At 47.8% G+C, this 19,391-nt stretch overlaps 1 protein-coding gene across 2 annotated transcripts in view; it reads left to right on the plus strand.

The window, feature by feature from the left end:
• The window catches only part of DPM2 (dolichyl-phosphate mannosyltransferase subunit 2, regulatory), a 395,257-nt gene that overhangs the window by 104,510 nt on the left and 271,356 nt on the right, over positions 1 to 19,391 (plus strand). The window lies entirely within an intron of this gene.

Here is a 19,391-nt window from a genome sequence, read left to right on the forward strand (position 1 = left end):
GCAGCTCCAATGGTGTTGGATACAAGTTTGGCTATTTGTGCGGGACAGGGATCTAAAGGCGAGCCGGATTTAATTACCTGCAAATGTTTAATAGTATCTTGGACACTCATATTCTCAAAATAGTTCAACAAAGGCAATATCTTCGCGTCTGTTGGACAATCCCAGGTATCCTTTATTGAATCTTCTGCCTGTGAGTTGCTAAATGAAGAAAAGATTGAGCCCCCTGTTTCTTGAAAGGCAGAGGCAAGGAGTTCGCAGAATTCCGGGTCACCGTTAGATTTAGCCAGAATCGGAGTTGTAAGTTTTAAGACTCTATTAAATAATTCTTTTATGGAGGATTTTGCATTACTGATCTGTTCCCCATAGAACAACTTTTTAGCTTCCGTAAGCAGTTTTTTGTAACTGTGGAGGCAGTCTCTATACACTTTTTTGGAGAATGGAGTGTAGTCTTTCCTCCACAAACGTTCTAAGCGTTTACATTCAATTTGTTTGTGTTTAAGACTCTCATTGTACCAAGGAGCAGAAGGTGTTCTCCTAGGGGTACAGACTTTAATTGGAACCGCATTATTGCAAGCCGAAGCTAGCCATTCTGTGTACGCCACAGCGGCCTTATCAGTCGATAGAGGCCAGACCTTCAAAGTAGACTTCAAGTGGTTTTAGACATTCTCACTATTAATATTTTTCCAAGCCCTGATGTTAACTTTAGGTAAAAATTCATTTATTGGCTTAGGGGGCCCGGTAGTAGAAATCTCGAAAAATACGGCTGCATGGTCCGACCAAGGAATAGGTAGTACCATGCTGATCTTAATGTAAGGATTATTGGAAAAAATACCATCCAGGGTGTGGCCGGCCTTGTGTGTGGGGACTGAGACTAGTTGAGTGAGGTTCCCCCCCCCCCCCCACCAAAAATTTCCTGAAGCGTGGCATTATCTACATCCTGATCATCCTCCAGATAAAAATTACAGTCTCCTAAAATGGTAAAAGAGTTTGCGCATAGTCCTTCTTCAAGGAGTGATCCTGCTGAATCTAAAAACGCACCTCTTGCTCCGGGAGGACGATATAGAAGAATAGCATTGAAGGTGTCATGGGGAGAAATACTAATGTTCACTGCCAGAGCTTCACATGTCTGGTTTAGTACTGGACAGAATGAGGGTTTTAAGGAATTGTGATCGATTATTGCCAGTCCTCCCCCCTTCCAGCCCAGTCTATCTTGCGTGTAACATAATTTTCAAAACCGCGTATGTGCAAATCAGCAGTATGTGCAATATCAGAATCGGGTTAAAAATCATATAAAACACGATGTGCAAATTAGCAATTTTTACCCAACTAGCGAAATAACAGGTTGTCCTACCTGTCAGGCATTCAAACACAGCTCTGACCAGGAAGGCAAGCCAAGCTTTTTTATACTCAGGATTATGAGGAAAATTAAGCGCCTCCTTTCGCATGATAGCCTTGGAACAGTAGTAACGGCACTTGTTATGTCCCGCCTAGACTACTGTAATGCCTTGTATATCAATATTCACAAAAGGCAGCTCAATCGATTACAGACGGTACAAAATGCTGCTGCCAGAATTCTTCTGGGCATTCCTAAGTTTGTATCCATAAGGAAGGGACTCCGGGACCTTCATTGGTTACCTATGAAACAGCGGATTGAATTCAAGGCCCCATGCCTTGTTTTTAAAACCCTGGAGGGATGTGGGCCGGCATTTATGAGTAAACTCCTTCTTTGGTATACCCCTTCCAGGGCCCTCCGTTCAACCACAGCAAGGCTGGTACAAGTTCAACGAGTTAAAACAGCCAGTTGGGGGGGCAGAAGTTTTTTCTGCTGTGCTGCTAAGCTTTGGAACAGCCTCCCTTCGTAGCTTAGAGAAGCGTCTGACCTCCTGGAGTTTAGAAGGGGCCTCAAAACCTGGCTTTTCTCCTAATCAGTTCCCTTTTTGTTCATGCTTTCATCCTCTCAACCAGTAGGAAATGCATTTCAGCGCCAGGACACCCAACGGTAACAGTGCGCTTTACAAGTCTTATTAACATAACATAACATAACTTAGCTCTACACTTATCACAAACATTTCTGACATAAGATTTACCTTTCTGACTTGGGATATAGTTCTGACAGGAGAGTTCAACTCCAACCTAATCCACACCCCAGACGAGGACGGAAAATTAACAGCAGCCAACATCCTCTGGTACATCCATCCCGAGCATCAATGAACAACTGTTCGACCTGACCACACAGGCAGTCCCTAGTACCCGCATTAGGATACTCCGCAATGAGAGGAATGAATAGTAGAACAACGGATGACACTCCTCCAAGACTCACATGTCATGGAGCACAGGCACGATCAATTTTAGACTTTACAGTCGTCACGCTACTGTTAATACCTTTACTATCACAATATTTAATCGGATACACCACCAAGAGTGATCGTTCACACCAACACATCCCGTTTAAGCTAACTCCTCCTGAGCACTAAGAAGCAATTGTAATGACTGGCAGTATGAATACGGTCAACCTAAAGCGAGTTAAGTCAACAAATAACTCCATCCAAGACTTGCAACGGACAGTAAAAGAACTGATGTTGGCCAGTCGCACTGAGCAACTGAACATAACAAGCACCTGGGCAGAATTCACTGCAAAGTTAGCATCATTGATGCCGGGTGCTCAAAGCCAAACGTCAAGAAAAGCACGCAAAACTCTTGCACACTGCTAACCTTGAAACAAGAACTAAGGAAAGCGGTCAAGAAGTTAAAATCAACCACTGCCGATGATACGTCATGGGAAAAAGCACGTCTATTGTGGAAAGAATACAAAAAAAAGTTATGGGACAAATAAACAATCTGAATAGGCCAAAAAACACCTTGGCTTCCCACATCCAGGAACAAGAATGGGCTGATTTTCTGACTAGTACCTTCATGGGGGACGTAACCTCCGAATTATCACCCACCAAGCAATTAGATAGCACTAAACACCAAGTGCAGGTGACGGGATCTGACATAACTGCCAAGCCAAGCTGTAGAAAAGGAGCAACAGGCTCCCCTTTAGCACTCCACACAAACGGGCAAAACTGCTGGGCAGAAGAAATAAGCAATATAATACGCAAGGGCAGACAGGGAGGCGCGCAGAGACCTAACAGCATCCCCCAGGTTATTTTTTCTTATGATCCGACTTTCTAGAGTAACAACCTAGCCATACTAATTGAAAAAAAAATTGAGCCATTACATCAAATACCACCAAGCTGGCAAGGTTTAATCATCACTCCAAACTACAGGGCGGCAACAGAATGAACCCAGCCATCTACAGGGTTATATCATTATTAGACATCGAAGCTAAGTATTATGCATCTCTGCTCCTAGAAGATTTGGTCGACTGGTCCAATACTGACAGCATGATCCCAGCCAACCAAACCGGTTTCAGAAAAGGGATCGAACTACTGCAAACATACTGGCGCTTTCCTTAGTAGCAGAAAAGAGCAAACAAAACGAGCAAAAGCGACCTCGCTGCTTCATTGACCTGAAGCAGCCTTTGATGGCTTGGATCGAAACAGCCTGTGGAGAAAAGTAAGAGCCTGGAATATCCCTGACAGAATTCTGAAAGGAATAATGCTATTGTACACAAACACCTGGATAAAAGTTAAGCTGGGAGATGGTTCCAGAATCTCAAGAAAACTGATCACAAATAGGGGCCTCAAACAGGGGTTTGTGCTAGTGCCGCACTTCTTCAATTTGTTTGTCTGACCTAACACCTCGGCTTAATCATATCAACGGTCACCCACCACATATGGGAAAGCTAACTATCTATCAACAAGGCTTTATGGGACGAAGTTGAAAAAGATAAAAAATCTTTGTACAATCAATATCTGTTTGAAGCATAAACAATCACTAATACAGTTGAGCTTTGGAACAAAAATACTCCTTTCACAACTTTCAAACACATGATAAAGCTGCTAAACTTCATGCGTCATTACTTGATAAAAACAGCTTCAGCCTCAGATCACAAAGATGGATGGTGATTAAAAATTACTAACCAGCACCCTACTTAGGTCTTACATTCTCAGTAAAAATAAACAACTGATGGCACTCTGCTTTGGCCAGTTACCATCAATAGCCGACCAGCCGTGTCGGAAGCAAAGTGATTCCACAGCATGCTGAGCATATGGAAGCAAAATGGAGGACTTTTATTCATCTAATTTGTATTTGCTCGCACTTACACCCAGCACGCATCACTTTACTGAGAAAGGCCTTCATCGCAAAAGGGATAAGGACATGCAGAGCAGCAATTATTCTAGCTCTGGACCCGTCAGACCCTCAACTAAATTGTAAATTGGTAAAATACCTAAAACAACACGAACAGTTAAAGCCGAATCATACTGGACTGATGTTCTTACTGACTGTTAAAAAAACTACCCAGAGGGGTGTGGCCTGGCAACATGGCCGCGGGAGCTCTCTCCTGACCGGGTCTCTGGGAACCCTGTAATCCTGCCCAAAAAAAGTGATCCTGGACAAAAAAATATTGGGGCAGCGCGACGACGAAATACAGGACCCAGACGATCCAGTTGTGTGGGACTTTAGTGGCCGTAAAAGAATCAAGGCCTACAGCTTGCCCCGGGCGCAATGCATGCCTAACAGCCCACGGCTCCGAAGGTCTCGGAAACAAGCTGCTTTGATGCGACAAGGAACATAGAAACCTAACCGAATTGAATGCTCGTAGGCAGTGCAGCGTGGAGCGCCTGTCATGGAGTAATCCCGGCGGGAAGTGTAGAGAATCGACACGGCAAAGCAAGGCGGGAGCGACGGCAGGGACCTGACTCGTGGAGGCCGGCGGCGACGTCTGAACCCAGCCATGATCCCCAGCAGGTGGAGGAGAGAGTGATCCGAGAGCTCTCTCCTCAGAGTGTGATCAGCAGTTGCGAGATCAGCGGGCCGATTTTTTGAAAGACCAGCAGAGGTGTGGAAGTCGCTCGAGATCAAAGACCCTGAGGGAACCCAGACAGGGGGCCCTTCGGGCCAAGGAGCATGGGGCGGACGCTCTCGGAGAATTCTTGTGAAAAAGGCAGGTCACCCCAGACCTGTGAACCAGTCCCATGGAACACCGGAGAGAATCCATATTAGGGAGGACGAAACGATGCAGTTAACCAGACCGGGATCCCTCGGGGCGAATGCAGTAGCGGCGGCCAGCAGAGACCCTGTGTCGAGGGCACCAATCCCTACAGCTGAAATGATTTCTGATACAGTTATGAATGAGGGAGGAAGCAGAGGAAGCGGAGGGTTGAAAAGAAAAGCCTTAACGGCGTAGAGGAAAACTGGTAACCGGGGAAGAGGGGTACTCTGAAAATTGAGACATTGGGCAATTGATATATAGGTTTCCTATATTTCCACTGTAATGACGATGAATGAGGGGGCAAAGGGAGGTCCACTTATGCAATGAGGGGTGGTGGGGTTGCTTTGACGAAGGTTCACAAGCAAAGAAGTAAGCACTCATGGGTGAATCTGCTGAGGACCCGGGGAGGGGAGAGAGCACAGTTTGAGGGATTTTTATTCGTTGTTGCCGGCCCAGGTTGGGCCAGCGGGGAAGTTGTGCTAGTCTTCACACAACAGCGGGTGGGTTTCCGTAGGCTGATGTTCCTGTGGGAGGGGAGAGCAGTGAGTTCTAAGTCAATTGGTTATTTTTGCATGGTTCATGGGTTGTTCTTGAAGGGAAATAGCCATCCTTTTGCCCGGGAGTGTGCGGGGACGAAGCACCACATTATAGTTCATAATGGAGGTCTCTAATAAATACAAACTGACGACTTGGAATGTAAGGGGATTTAGCTCAGCCAGAAAGAGATACAGGGTCTTTATTGTTCCTCAAACAACACAATACTAGTATAGCATATCTCCAGGTGATGCATTTGATGGTTGCTGAAGCAGCAAAACTAGCGAAGAAATGGAGAGGACAATCATACCTTGCCACTTATTTATCCTTCTTTAGGGGAGTTTCGATCTTGGTGGCCCCGGGGATTCCATTTGCGCTGAAATATATGGAAACTGACGTGGAGGGTGGATACATTTTGATCCAAGGCACACTAGATGGACAAGACTTAGTAATCCGGAATTCCTATGGCCCAAATATAGATGATGCAAACTTGTATTCCACATTGAGAAATGTAATGTCCTCCAAGGTGGGAATAGATACCTTTTGGGTGGGGGACTTCAATTGTGTGATGGACTGGAGACTGGATCGCCGCCCGTCCCGACAGCACACTAAACCAAGAATGACAGCAAGCTTGTCCGAAATGATGTCGCAAATGGGGCTCGGAGATATTTGGCATGATACATACCCTGGGATACAAGAGGACACCTGCTACTCGGCCACGCATGGAACCTACAGCAGACTAGACAGGGTCTTTGCATCTCGCCAGATGGCTCTGAAAGTACAAGAGGGTCACACACCTACCAAGATACTTGTCCGACCACGCGCCAGGGGTATGCGATTTTAGGTGGGGGAAGGGGACCAGAAGTCTCTTCTCATGGAGGCTCTGCTTGAAAATAATGCACGATCCAGTGGGGAAAGACGACCTTCCTAAAGCACTGGGATTACCTTGAATTCAACTGGAATACGGCGGGAAGTCACACGAAAGAATGGGAAGCTCTTTAAGACTGTCCTAAGGGGCCGATGTGTGAGTCTCGCATGCAGAGTGAGACACATTCTGCAGGAAAAACTCAAAGAGAAGAGGAGTGACTAAGCAGCCCAACAGGGAGAGATGAGGGACGAGGGGCGACGGGACACTGAAACTAAATTATTAAGTCCAGTTACAGAAGCACGTGACCGATTAGAAAAATACACACTAACATCATACCTTCAGCTACTACTTCAGCAGGGGTACAAATCGGGACGGCTCCTAGCCTGGATTTTAAAATTAGTCATACGGAGGTGCTCCATCTTGTGACTCCCAGAGGAGGTGAAGCATGCACCCAGAGTGCTATAGTGAAAGTGTTCAAGGGCCATCTCAAACAGGCATACGCAACCCCAGGAGATCGTACCCCAGAACAATTAGATGAATACTTCAGAGACCTCTTGATCCCACAACGGGGGTTGGAAGGGAGGCAAGTTCCGGACAAACCTCTGCTAGTGGAAGAAATGGCCATTAATTGGCTCCTATCTGGGAAGGCGCTAGGTAGCGATGGGTTCACTGCAGAATTTCATCGGACATTCTCTCGGTTGTGGCATCTCGCTCCGGAAAGTTTATGCAGAGGCCCTGGTAAGAAAGGTCCTTTCCCCCCCCCCCCCCCACCCCCCCACCCCCACCCCACATTCAGCGAGGGTATTATAGCAATGATTCCAAAGGCAGGGTTGGAACCTTTGGACCCAGCCTCCTACCGCCCAATCACAATGATAGACCTAGACAGGACGTTGGCCCAGAGGCTAGGTCCGGAGATAGTCGGACTGGTCAACCCAGACCAATGCGGGTTCATACCCGGTAAAAATACCACGGTGAGCATCAGGAGCTCATGCAGGTCCTTCCTGAAGTGGCGGACAGTGGTCAGGATCTCGCCTTGTTATCCATTGACATAGCTGAGGCGTTTGACACAGTATGTTGGTATTATCTCCAGGCAGGTCTGGTGAGAATGAGGTTTGGACCCTGAATCCGGTCATTGGTAAAGCTACTTTATACCGAACCTTCCGCTAGGGACAGGCTGGGGAGATTAATCTCTGCCCCCCTGGGGTGCATAGAGGCACCAGACAGGGGTGCCCATTGTCGCCCCTGCTGTTTGTGCTTGCACTGAAACCACTGCCCATCAGAGTTAGGAAGAAAATGGGTCGCTCTGGTATACGAATTGGGGCAAGGGAGCATCTCATTTCTTTACACGCGGACAACACTCTATTTTATCTGACCGCGCCGGCAGTTTTGCTACCACACTTTTTGGAGCACTTTAAAGCCTTCAGAGACATATCTGGTCTGCGTATAAACATGACCAAATCCTTGATCTTTCCGCTCGGTGCCCTATGCCATCGGTACTCCTTTGCGCTTCCCCCCCGATGCCCTTACGTTGGGAAACTGACCAGTTCAGACATCTGCTCATCATAGTCACACATACTGCTCAGAAACGGAAGAAATGCAATATAGACCAAGTGACAGAGGGATTGACCCGGTCGGTCACCTTCTGGAATGCACTCCCCTTGTCCCTTATATGGCGGGTAGTGGTAGCCAAAATGGTGTTTCTGCCCCAAAGCCTTTATGCCCTTCAGTCACAGGACACGCTCCCACGGTCCGTGTTTAAAAGACTTAATTCCCTGCTAATAAAATTGGTATGGGTGGATGGCAGAAATAAAGTGAGCAGAGAGATACTGCAACTGCCGCAGGAAGAGGGAGGGTTGGCACTCCCCAATATGGAACTCTATTACATAGCGCCCTAACTCCAACATGCAGCACACTGGCTCACTGAAGAAAACAATTTGGAGAAAGAACTCCTGACGGATGGCGCAAGGGAAAAAAATTTGCCCCAGCTATTACATGGAGGAGGTAGGGGGGAAGGGGCACGGAGTGGGCCCTTACTTAAACAGACACACAGCGGCATTCTGGGAAAGAGCGGTGAGGGTGGTTCTGAGACGCGCCCCCTTCGCCAGAGAGTTCATGTTTTGGTACTTCCCAGCGTTTCTTCACATGGTGTTGGGGGTACGTTGCGGGCTGGAAAGACGGGAGATGCTTGACGTTGGCAGACCTTTTCCCTAATGACATGCTGATTTCTTTTGAGGCGGCGCAGGAATGTTTTGGGGTAGGACAGGGTCAATTCCTTCTCTACGCAAGCATTGTTAATATAGTCTGCAACACCTTGCCTATGTGCCCGGCTGCCCCAGAATCCTCCGCCCTGTTCAGGGTGCTACTGGAGTTTGGGGGAGAAGACACTTGATATCCCACTTGTACAACGCTATGATTATGGACATGCCCAGACCAAGACCAAGAGCGAGGATAGCCTGGGAGGAAGACCTGGGTGCACCAATGATGGATACAGGGTGGAAGGCGGCCTGCAAACTAGTAAAAAAAGGGCTCATGTAACGCACAATTTAAACTAGTCCATTTAAATTTTCTACACCGTACGTATGTCACCCCTGCGCTGCTGCACCGTATAGACCCTACGAAACCAAACACATGTCCCCGATGCCAAACAACTCCAGCAACATTTCTACACCTGGCTTGGAAATATCCCACAGTGCACATTTACTGGGACCGGGTGGTTGAGACACTAAAGAGTGTGGGGGGAGCGACACTACGGCCAAAACCTACTGTCTGTCTATTGGGTATACTTAGGGAAGGAAAATGCAATGGCGATTTGCACAACTGGCGCTATTACTAGTGAAACAACGAGTAGCTATGACTTTGATGGGCACTGGGGGACCCAGTCTACAAAGGTGGGGTAGAGCTGTGAAAGAATGGGCAGTGGCAGAGGTGGTCAGGTTACGCGGATGTAGGGTGGATGAACATGGCGATAAAGATTTGGCAAAATGGAGAGAGTCCATAGAGGAGTTCGAAGGAGCAGTGAAAGGGCAGGACTCACTCAATTCTCAGTCAATTCAAGCTCTGACGAGGAGTAATGTGCCTCGCCAATGGAAAGGTCCCGAGTTTAAGAACAAAGCATCTTTAAGTAATTGTTACTATGAGAAGTTACATCAACATCTGGTAGATTTAAGTCCACTTTCTCCTCTAGAGTTGGGGAAGAAGGCAGACCATGGAGTCAAAATAAGGCTGCCTAAAACTACCACCGGTGGGGGTGACCAAAAGAAAGCAGCTAAAAAAACAACCCAAGGGAAAGATGGTGATTCAAACGAGATAAACACAAATGAGTCCTCCTCAGGCCCCAAAAATCTGTTCAGGTGGGTGGGCCCAGAAAACCATCACAGCCCAAGGGAGGAGGGTACCAGGGTAGGACATGGGATCCCAAAAATGCTTGGTGTCATGACTGTAGGTCACTGGGTCACTGAACTATAGACCCTGGCTGTAAAAACAGGAAAATGCCTTTACTCCACCTGCAGTAAATGTAGCGGCTAATCTCCAGATTGGATCTCAGGAGAGCACTGGCAATGTCCAAGAGCTCACTGAGGCAACTCTAGTAGGGGATGTGGCTGTAGCCACCTTAGCTGTCTGGCCCACTAACATGCCAAAATTGTATTAATGGGATTATGGTGGAGGCATTGAGAGACACTGGTGCTAGTGTTACCCTGGTGACCAAGCACCTAGTGGCCTCTGAATTGGATCTGCCTGGAAGGGCCTATCCAGTCATCAGTGCTGACAATGTGACAACAAACTATTCAATGGCAATGGTGTCTTTTGACTGGGGAAAGGTATCTGGCCAAAAAGAGGTAGCAGTGTCTTCATCAATGCCAGTTGATTGATTGGAAATGATTTGGAGTCCACAGCCTGGGCTGAGGCAGAACTGAGAATCCATGCAGAAATGCTTGGAATCCCACACTGGGTGTGTGCAAAACCACATCACAGAGCAGAGACCAGAGTGAAACATAAGTGCTGGAGTCTGGAAGATTGTCCCAGCCCTCCAAGAAAAAATGCAAGCAGACTGGGGAGCCAACTGCAAATCAGACACCAGACTCTTCTTAGGGGAAGAAGAGTCGGCCCCAGAGAGAACTGAGCTTAAGGAGTTGGAGCCTTACCATGCTGAGCTCTTGGGTCCGGAAGGACCCTCTAGGGAAGATCTGGGCCAGGGGCAGAGGACCTGTCCCATTCTTGAAAGTATAGTATTCAGCCATTTCTACCAGCCAGGGATGCACCTGAAGATGAAGGAGCTTTGTAACTCCTATGCCACCTGTCAAGCCAGTGGCAAGACAGGTGGCCACCCAAAGACCCCCTTAATTCCACTCCCATTGGTTGGGATTCCCTTTGAAAGGGACAGTATCAACATCGTTGGTTCCCTTCACCCTCCTACAGCTCGAGGAAACGGATATATTCTGGTGGTAGTGGATCATGCCACTAGGTATCTTGAGGCTATTCCCCTTAGGACTACCACTGTCCCTGCAGTGGTTTGAGGCCCTCATTGGTATCTTTACCAGGGTGGGCTTCCCTAAGGAGGTGATATCAGACAAAGGTACAAACTTCATGTCTGGCTACCTGAAACACACGTGGAAGGAGTATGGAGTGACCTACAGGTTCACTACCCCCACCATCCGCAGTGTAATGACCTTGTTGAAAGATTCACCAATTCGCATAGGGCATCTTACAACTATGCGCCCATTGCTCTACTGTATACGGCTGTGGACAACAACAGAACTAGTAGCATATAGAGAAGGTGTACCTGAATTACTGGCCATTGACACTTGCTGTGAGAAGTTGGCCTGATATATGCTGTTCACTAGTTCTAGAGGGTACCTTGAATCAGCTCAAACAACCCCTTATTGGTTATAGGTTAAAGACCACCTTTATTGAAAGCTATCCTAGTGGTAGCTATGGAGAGCAGCCTTCAGGCTAAGTCTTGAAGGAACGTAAAGCAGCTTGTTTTACCAGTCTATAATCTCTTGAGTTACTAAATGAAAGATATCCACACCAGGTATATATAAAAAATATATGTATTTATTACTAAACACACCCTCCTAGTCTCTTTATGAGACTAGAGGTCAAAACACATAAGTTACACTTCAATAATCACAGTAAAATAGCACAAATACACGTCAGGCCCTAGGGGCGAGCCAAACCATATACTAAAATAGTGGTATAAGAACCACGACTTAACTAGACACAAGGCCTAGAGCCTGTAGAATCGCTGGAATCCCAAGGAACCACCCAAGGTAGTGACACAGTGGACCCACAGGGGCCGTGTGCAGTGTGTGAACACAGCCGCGAGCTCCCGTTAGCTTCTATGGGGAAAGTCGCGGTTAGATTTTTGAAAGATTAGGGACACTTAGAAATGAGTTAGGACCAAACTCTTTTGGACTTCGAAAGTTCTAGGGCTAACACCCACGGGAGCACCGGAGTACTCGTGTTACCTCACCCAGGGAAGCAGGGTGCATAGGTGTAGTTTGGTGTCAGGTCGCGTCGTCGATTTCAATGGGAGCTGGCGAAGAAGTGCTGCTGCCGTGAAGATGCGAAGTGTCCGAAGAGATCCAAGCCTGGATCAAAGATGAGAAGAACCTGAAAGCAGAGGGGACAGAGTGTGGGTCACTAGCCAGTGACCAGGAAGGTGATGGACAGATGCCCACCGATGTCGGGTGATTTCAGGTGAAAGAGGTGAAGCTTGATTCTTCAGCCACGAGGACCAGGAGGCGTCGAGGACGACCAGGAGATGGATTTGAGCTGTCCCACGAAGTATGTCGAGTGCTGCAGTGTCGGTGCCCGGATTGGACACAACAAGCCTTGGCAACAGCAACCCACGCAGAAACGAGAAAGATGCTTCGGTGCAGACCAGCAAGGTCTGAGGGACTCACCACTTGGTAGGGAGTCGGGGCACGTCTGGAGCAACCAGGGAAGCCCAAGGAAATTCAAAATTTCCCCTTCAGGGACCCACCAGTCAACGGACCAGGGATCGCGAAGGGACCTCGTGACGAAACACAAAATGGTGGCCCACGGGTCATTCGGAATGACCAGGCCAACAATATTCAGTGCTCGAGGTCGGGGCTACAAGTCAACCCAAGCACGACTTCAGGAGACGTCGAGAAGTCAATGCACTTGCAAAAGTGCAGGGTGACCAGGAGTTCCGGTTCCACGCTACTCACGAGGGCTGCGGGTCTCAGCTTTGCTGGGGACTCTGGTCGGCCTCTGAGATGTCTGGAAATCCTCTTCCTGGGCTGCAAATACTTTGGAGTCCGGCGGGAGCCTCGATATTGCAGACCAGCAAATGTCTTGGAGGGCTGCTGGGGCCATAGGCTCCAACACCCACACTTTCTGTCCTGGCTGGTAGACAGTCAGTACAGCCTTTTGGTCATGCCAGGTTTTTTGTAATTCCTGGCTAGCCTCAAGGTTTTTGGTTGCCTTTTTCATATACTCAGCCATACTGGAGAGGAGACAAGTACCTAGTCCACTACGTCCTGTTTGGGGGCTTGAGAGGTAACTCCCATGCTTCCTTAACCAGACACAATGGACCCCTGACAGGGTGACCAAACAAAAGTTCTAAAGGGCTGTAGCCAACCCCCTTTTGAGGCACCTCCCTGTATGCAACTAAAAGGCAGGGCAAGAGTATGTCCCATCTTCGCCTAAGTTTTTTCTGGGAGTCCTTTAATCATGCCCTTTAAGGTTTTGTTGAACCTTTCAACCAAACCAGTGCATTATGGGTGATAGGGTGTGGTGAACTTGTAGTTCACTCTACACTCCTTCCACATAGCAATCAAGTAACTAGACATGAAGTGTGCATCCCTGTCAGATACTACCTCCTTAGGAAAGCCTACTCTTGAGAACACACTCGAGAGCTCTTGCCACTTCAGGTGCTGTAGTGGTCCTTGGGGGAATTGCTTCTGGATACCTGGTGGCATGATCCACCACCACCAGTATCAATCTGTGCCCAGATGCTGTCTGAGGATCCATGGGACCAACAATGTCAATACCAACCCTCTCAAAGGGAACCCCCACCACAGGTAGTGGTATCAGGGGGGCCTTTGTAGTGCCACCTGCTTTGCCACTGGCTCGGCAGGTTACACTGAAGCGACAAAACTCCTTAGTGTCTTCAGACATGTGGGGCCAGTGAAAGTGAGGGACAATTCTGTCCCAAGCCTTATTCTGGCCTAGGTGACCCTCGATAATGCAGACCGGCAAATTGCTTCATTGGTGCCTGCCAAGCAGGGGAGTCACTCCTTGACCCCAAGGGAGATTTCTTCAGTCCTCTGGTCTTGAGCAGCGCGTCGAAGGTCCAGGATTCAGCATCAGAGTTTCGTCCAGGGTAATCTAAAGTTCTGGTTACAGAGGTTCCTTACTTATACCTAAGGAAGGGGTTGGACTAGCTCTGTGGACCCACCTATGGGAGGGTTTGGAAAGAGGGGTGGCTACACCCATTTCCTTTGTCCAGTTTTGCGCCAGAGATGGGGCAGGAAGCCCCTGAACTGGTCTGAGCTGGACTATGTACAGGGACACCAAATGTGCCCCCAGTGCAGGACTTCAAAGCACTCAGAGAGTGCTCCCATCAAGCTCCAATACACATAATCCTGTCTGGGAGGTGGTTACACCTCCCTGTGACAGGAAACCTATTGTCCAGGCCTCCCCTGCCGGAGTTTCGGTCAGCAGTAGGAGGCCAGATTTTGTGATGCCAGGGCTCTACTAAGTTTCTACTGGGTATACCAGTGCTGCCATGTCTTTCCCTCTAGAAGGGTGGTATCATACTCCCACACCAGTTACTGGTGTAGGGGTATGATTCCAAGGTGTTTGACACTAAACACAAAATGTTTCCGTGCAGCCAGTACAAAGTTAGCATTTACTGTTTGGTTATAATGCACTTAAGAGCATATGGTCAGGCTGCACTACTGACAACCCTGGAGAAGAGATTCCGAAGGCTGCAGAGGGGCCCAGCTCATGCCTGGGCACCCCCTCACATATAACCAAGCACCCTGCCATCACAATTGATAAGGCCTGCCATGGGGTGACTGATAGGTTTGTATGTGCAGTATATGGTGAGAGCATAGTGAACCTATATCTCATTAAGGGGTGCATGCACCACCTTACCCAGGCTGCAGTAGCAGACCTGTGGTGTCATTTTGGGTGGCTTTCCAGGGGTGGCATAATACATGCTTCAGCCCCTGGTAGGCCTCTGAGGTACCTATGGCCTGGGTACATAGTATACCATATACTAGGCACCTCAGATCCAATCTGTAATGTACCTAAAGTACATGGAATCATTTTAGAGAGGAAGCAGCAAGGCTGGGGCCCTGAATAGCAGGGTCCCAGCCAGACTAAAGTCGAAAAACAGTGAAACACCAGCAAAAAGTGGGGAAACTATAAGAAGCAGATCCTACTCTCCTACACTTGCCTCACCTTTCCTTGGTTAAGATTTGTACAGAAATGGCTCATGAGGCTAGGTCTCGAATCGTATTGGACTAACCCACACAGCCTAACACCTAGCTGTAAAGTTACACTGAAGGGAATTTATTGGCAACACATACTGAATGCACTCCATTGTGACCCGAGACTGGAAAGGTTAACATCACAATTTCTTACTATTAAATCAAGTCCGACCCGCGAGGATTTTGTTGATAGTGTATAGCCACACCTAGCTAGAACTCTTTACCTAAATTTAAGATATAATCTCTTACAGATGAAGAGTCACACAGCAAACTGGGGGGGGGGACAAGGAAGATCGCTCTTGTACTCTGCACTACACACGCTCTAGGGTTCACAGAGAACATAGCACAGATTTTGTTTTTCTGTCAGGCGTACGATAGACCAAGGAGGAAATAGTTCCGACCGCTATGTAATGCACTGGGTTTTAGAAAGCATCAAGAGGCATTAATGGTACTGACCACTAGTACAGCACCACACATCATATTTGCCTTATCTAGATATCTGTTCATAGTCGGACTGGTAAGGAAAAAACGGGACTAAGGCTATGATGCACCAACGACTAACGTACCTTCCGATACAAAAAAAAAAAAAATCACTTCTGAATTGTTTACAACATCCGGTCACTTCTCCTTCTTACTGAATTGTAAAAATGTTTTTATCCAATTTTTAAAATGTGAATCTAGTGGGTTGGTACCAATGGAAAGACTCAGTGATTCACCTACAATATTTTAAATTGTCTTAACTGAAATTCTTGACTTTTTTTTTTTAAACTACATAATGTATGACTGGATGTATTTTAGATTGTATTACGAATTATTGTATTTCTATGAAACCTTTATGGCCTTCGGTCGAATTAAAGTATCTAAATGAAAATGAAAGATTCACCAAGACCATGAAAGGTATGATTGGTGCACTCCCAGATAAACTCAGAAAGATATGGGATGTCTTTCTTCCATGCCTGCTTTTTGCCTACATGAAAGTGCCACAGAAGGGAGCGAGGTTTTTTCCATTCGAACTTCTGTTTTGTCATCGTGTTAGGGGATCGTTGTGCCTTGTGAAAGAGGGATGGGAGAAGCCTCTCGTTGAACCTAAGCAGGACATAGTGGACTATGTACCAGGCTTCCGCTCTAGGATGACTGAATATATGGGAAAAGCTAACCAAAACCTTGAGGCCATCCAGGAAATCCAGAAGCAATGGTATGACCAAAAGGCTTCTGTGGCTATATTCCAACCAGGGCAAAAGCTATGGGTTTTGCAGCCTGTGGCTTCTAGGACCCTCCTAGATAAGTGGAGTGGCCCCTCCCCATCCTAGAAAGGAAAGGGAAGGTCACCTATCTGGTGGACTTTGTCTCTTGCAGGAACCCCATGAGGGTCATCCACGTAAACCGCCTTAGACTCTGCTATGACCAGGCAGATGTGACCATGCTCAAGGTTACAGATGCAGATCAGGAAGCGGAGAGTTAACCTCTCCCTTACCTCCTGTTCATCAGCTCAAAAAATGGGTCCGTGTAAGGGGTGGTCTTGTGAGACACCCTCACTGCACGACAGCAGACTGACTAAAAGCTAGTCCTAAGGCAGTTTGCTGAGCTCTTTGACTCCCGGTCAAACTATCTGGTGTAGCCATGATGTGCACACTAGTGAAAGCCCGCCTGTCAAGAATAATATACAGGCAGTCTGATCATGTGAAAGAAAGCATTAAAGTTGACATAAGCAAGAAGCTGGAATTTGGAGTCCTAGAGCCATCGGAGACCCCGGGCCAGCCCAGTTGTCTGTCCCCGAACCTCATACCAAGGGTGGTTAAAAAAAAAATAAGGTGTTGTGTGGACTAAGGGGGTCTCTATCCTGTGACCAAAACTGATGCATACCAAATTCTTTGGGCAGATGAGCTGATTGACCAGTTGAGAGCAGCCACACATCTGAGTACCTTTGATCTCACATCCATGTGCTAGCAGATAGGTCTGAATCCAGGAGCAAAAGAAAGATCTGCATTTTCCACCCCAGATGGGCATTATCAGTTTACTGTGATGCATGTTTGTCTGAAAAATGCACCTGCCACTTTTCAAAGGTTGGTGATCAAAGTCCTTGCTGGATTGGAGTCCTATAGTGCAGCTTATCTAGATGGTATGGCTGTATTTAGCTCCACCTGGCAGGATCACCTGGTCCACCTTCAGAAAGTACTAGAGGCTCTGAGAACTGCAGGCCTCACTATCAGGGCAATGAAGTGCCACACAGGGCAGGGAAAGGTTGTATACTTGGGCCACCTTGTTGGTGGAGGCCATGTTCAACCATTCAACCTAAGATCCACACCATTCTGGACTGGGTGGCTCCAACAACCCAAACTCAAATCAGCTCCTTCTTTGGCTTGACTGGGTGTTACAGGAGGTTTGTAATCAATGATGGCATAATTGTGACACCCCTCACAGAACCGACCTCCAAAAGAATTCCCCAAAAGGGGAACTGGCCTGTGAGCTGTCAAAAGGCTTGTGACACTCTGAAGGAAGCCATGTGCTCTGCACCTGTTCTGAAAGCTCCAGATGATGCCAAGTGATTCATTGTGCAGACTGATGCCTCAGAGCATGGGACAGTAGCGGTCTTATCCCAAATAAATGACCATGGTCAAGAGCAGCCTGTGGCTTTCATCAGTAAAAGGCTACTTCCTGGGGAACAGCACTTAAGTGCTATTATGAGGGAAGCCTTTGCTATTGTCTGGTCCCCGAAGAAGCTGTGACCATACCTGTTTGACTCTGACTTCCTTGTTCAAACCGACCAGAGGCCTCAGATGGTTAATGCAAATGAAAGGTGAAAATCCCAAACTGCTAAGGTGGTCCATATCCTTAAAGGGAATGGACTTTACAGTGGGTCACAGACCTGGCACTGACCATACCAATCCAGGTGGCCTTTCCAGGTTCTTCCACTTAGAAGATGAAGACTCTCTAGGGGAGGGTTATTCTCACCCTCTTTCTTTTGGGGGGAGAGGGTGGGGGTTCCATTTAGGAAAGTGTCTCCTTTGACATGTTAAGCCCCCGCTTTTTGCCTGATGCATGATGTCATTTTGAACTGTAAGTACACTAGGTCCCTGCTAATCAGGTTCCCATTGCCAGATCTCCTTCCCAAAATCTGTGCCATGATTGGCACAACATCAGGTACCCCTGTAAGCCCCTAGGAAGTGGTACCCCTGGTACTTAGGAAGGGCATGGTTACTGAAGAGGCTCCTCTGGGGCTGCAGCACTGGTTGTGCCACCCCAGTGACCCCTCACCAAGGCTATGCACTCTGCCATTGCAGGCTGTGTATCTTGGTGCAGAGAAATCTGGAGTCGACATGGCACACATCCTTGTGTGCCATGCCTCCCATATACTGCATGAAGTATAGGTGTGCCACCCCTGGTAGTGCACCTAAATTCAGTATCTAGGTGGCTCCCCGAGACCTGAACATCCGTTTCGACTGACAAAAGAAGACCAGAACAAAGAAGACTCACTGCTCGAGAACTGAAGCCCTGCTACAGAAGAAAAAGGTGCCACACCCTGCCTGCTGCTCCAAGAACCCCAAAGTACCTCTAGCCTTCAAGAAATTACCATGAAGCCCCCTTGGAGTGAAGGTATCACCCCCTGCACTCTGCAGGCACCGATCCTGTGAAGTCTGTTTTTCCAGCTTGCTGCTCCCCAGCGACCTCGACGCAGCATCGAAGCAAGAAAAGGTACAACCTCTCCAGAGGGTCAGATCTGCCTCTCCACCAAGTTTGGAGGCACTAGGACCTACTGGAGCCACGGCGTACCAATACCTGGAATACCAAACCCCCAACGATAAACACCGAGAAGAAGAGACCGTACCGGGCTCCCGAAGCACCAGAAGCAAGCGGGCATCGAGACAACTGAGACAACAGAGACACACCTCCTAAGTGGCCCATCTGTCCCGAGATCGCCTCCCCAAGTTGCCTGCTCCTGACGGTGAGGTCAACAACGCACAACACCTGGCTGACCTGTTAACTCTCCACCACCTGTCCGCCCTGGCCAGGACTAACTTTCTGTACTCCTGTGTTCCCCAAGCCCTTGCGACCTCCTCCCTCGAAGGAGAAACACCAGACTTACCTGCAAGTCCTCCTGTGCAGTGTACATTGAAGTGGCCCGCTTCGTCTTTGCGTGCCAGCTTCCAAGACCCTCAGCACTCCCAGACGATCCGGTCCTGACATCGACCTACAACGAGATGGTGACCTTTGTGAAAGCATTGACTGAATTTATATGCATTTTTCTACTTCTTTCCCATTACTTTCAATGGCGCGGAATTGCGCACAAAAGTGATTATATTTTCTGAACCTTGAAAAATCGTAACTCTGAAAGTACTCACATTAGAACTGTATTCATGGTCTTAAAAATTATATACAAATCGATGTTATTTGTATAAATTGGTCTCTGATTTATTCTTGAGTGTGT

This window comes from Triturus cristatus, chromosome 1_2, assembly GCF_964204655.1.
Source record: "Triturus cristatus chromosome 1_2, aTriCri1.1, whole genome shotgun sequence".
Lineage (NCBI taxonomy): Eukaryota > Metazoa > Chordata > Amphibia > Caudata > Salamandridae > Triturus > Triturus cristatus.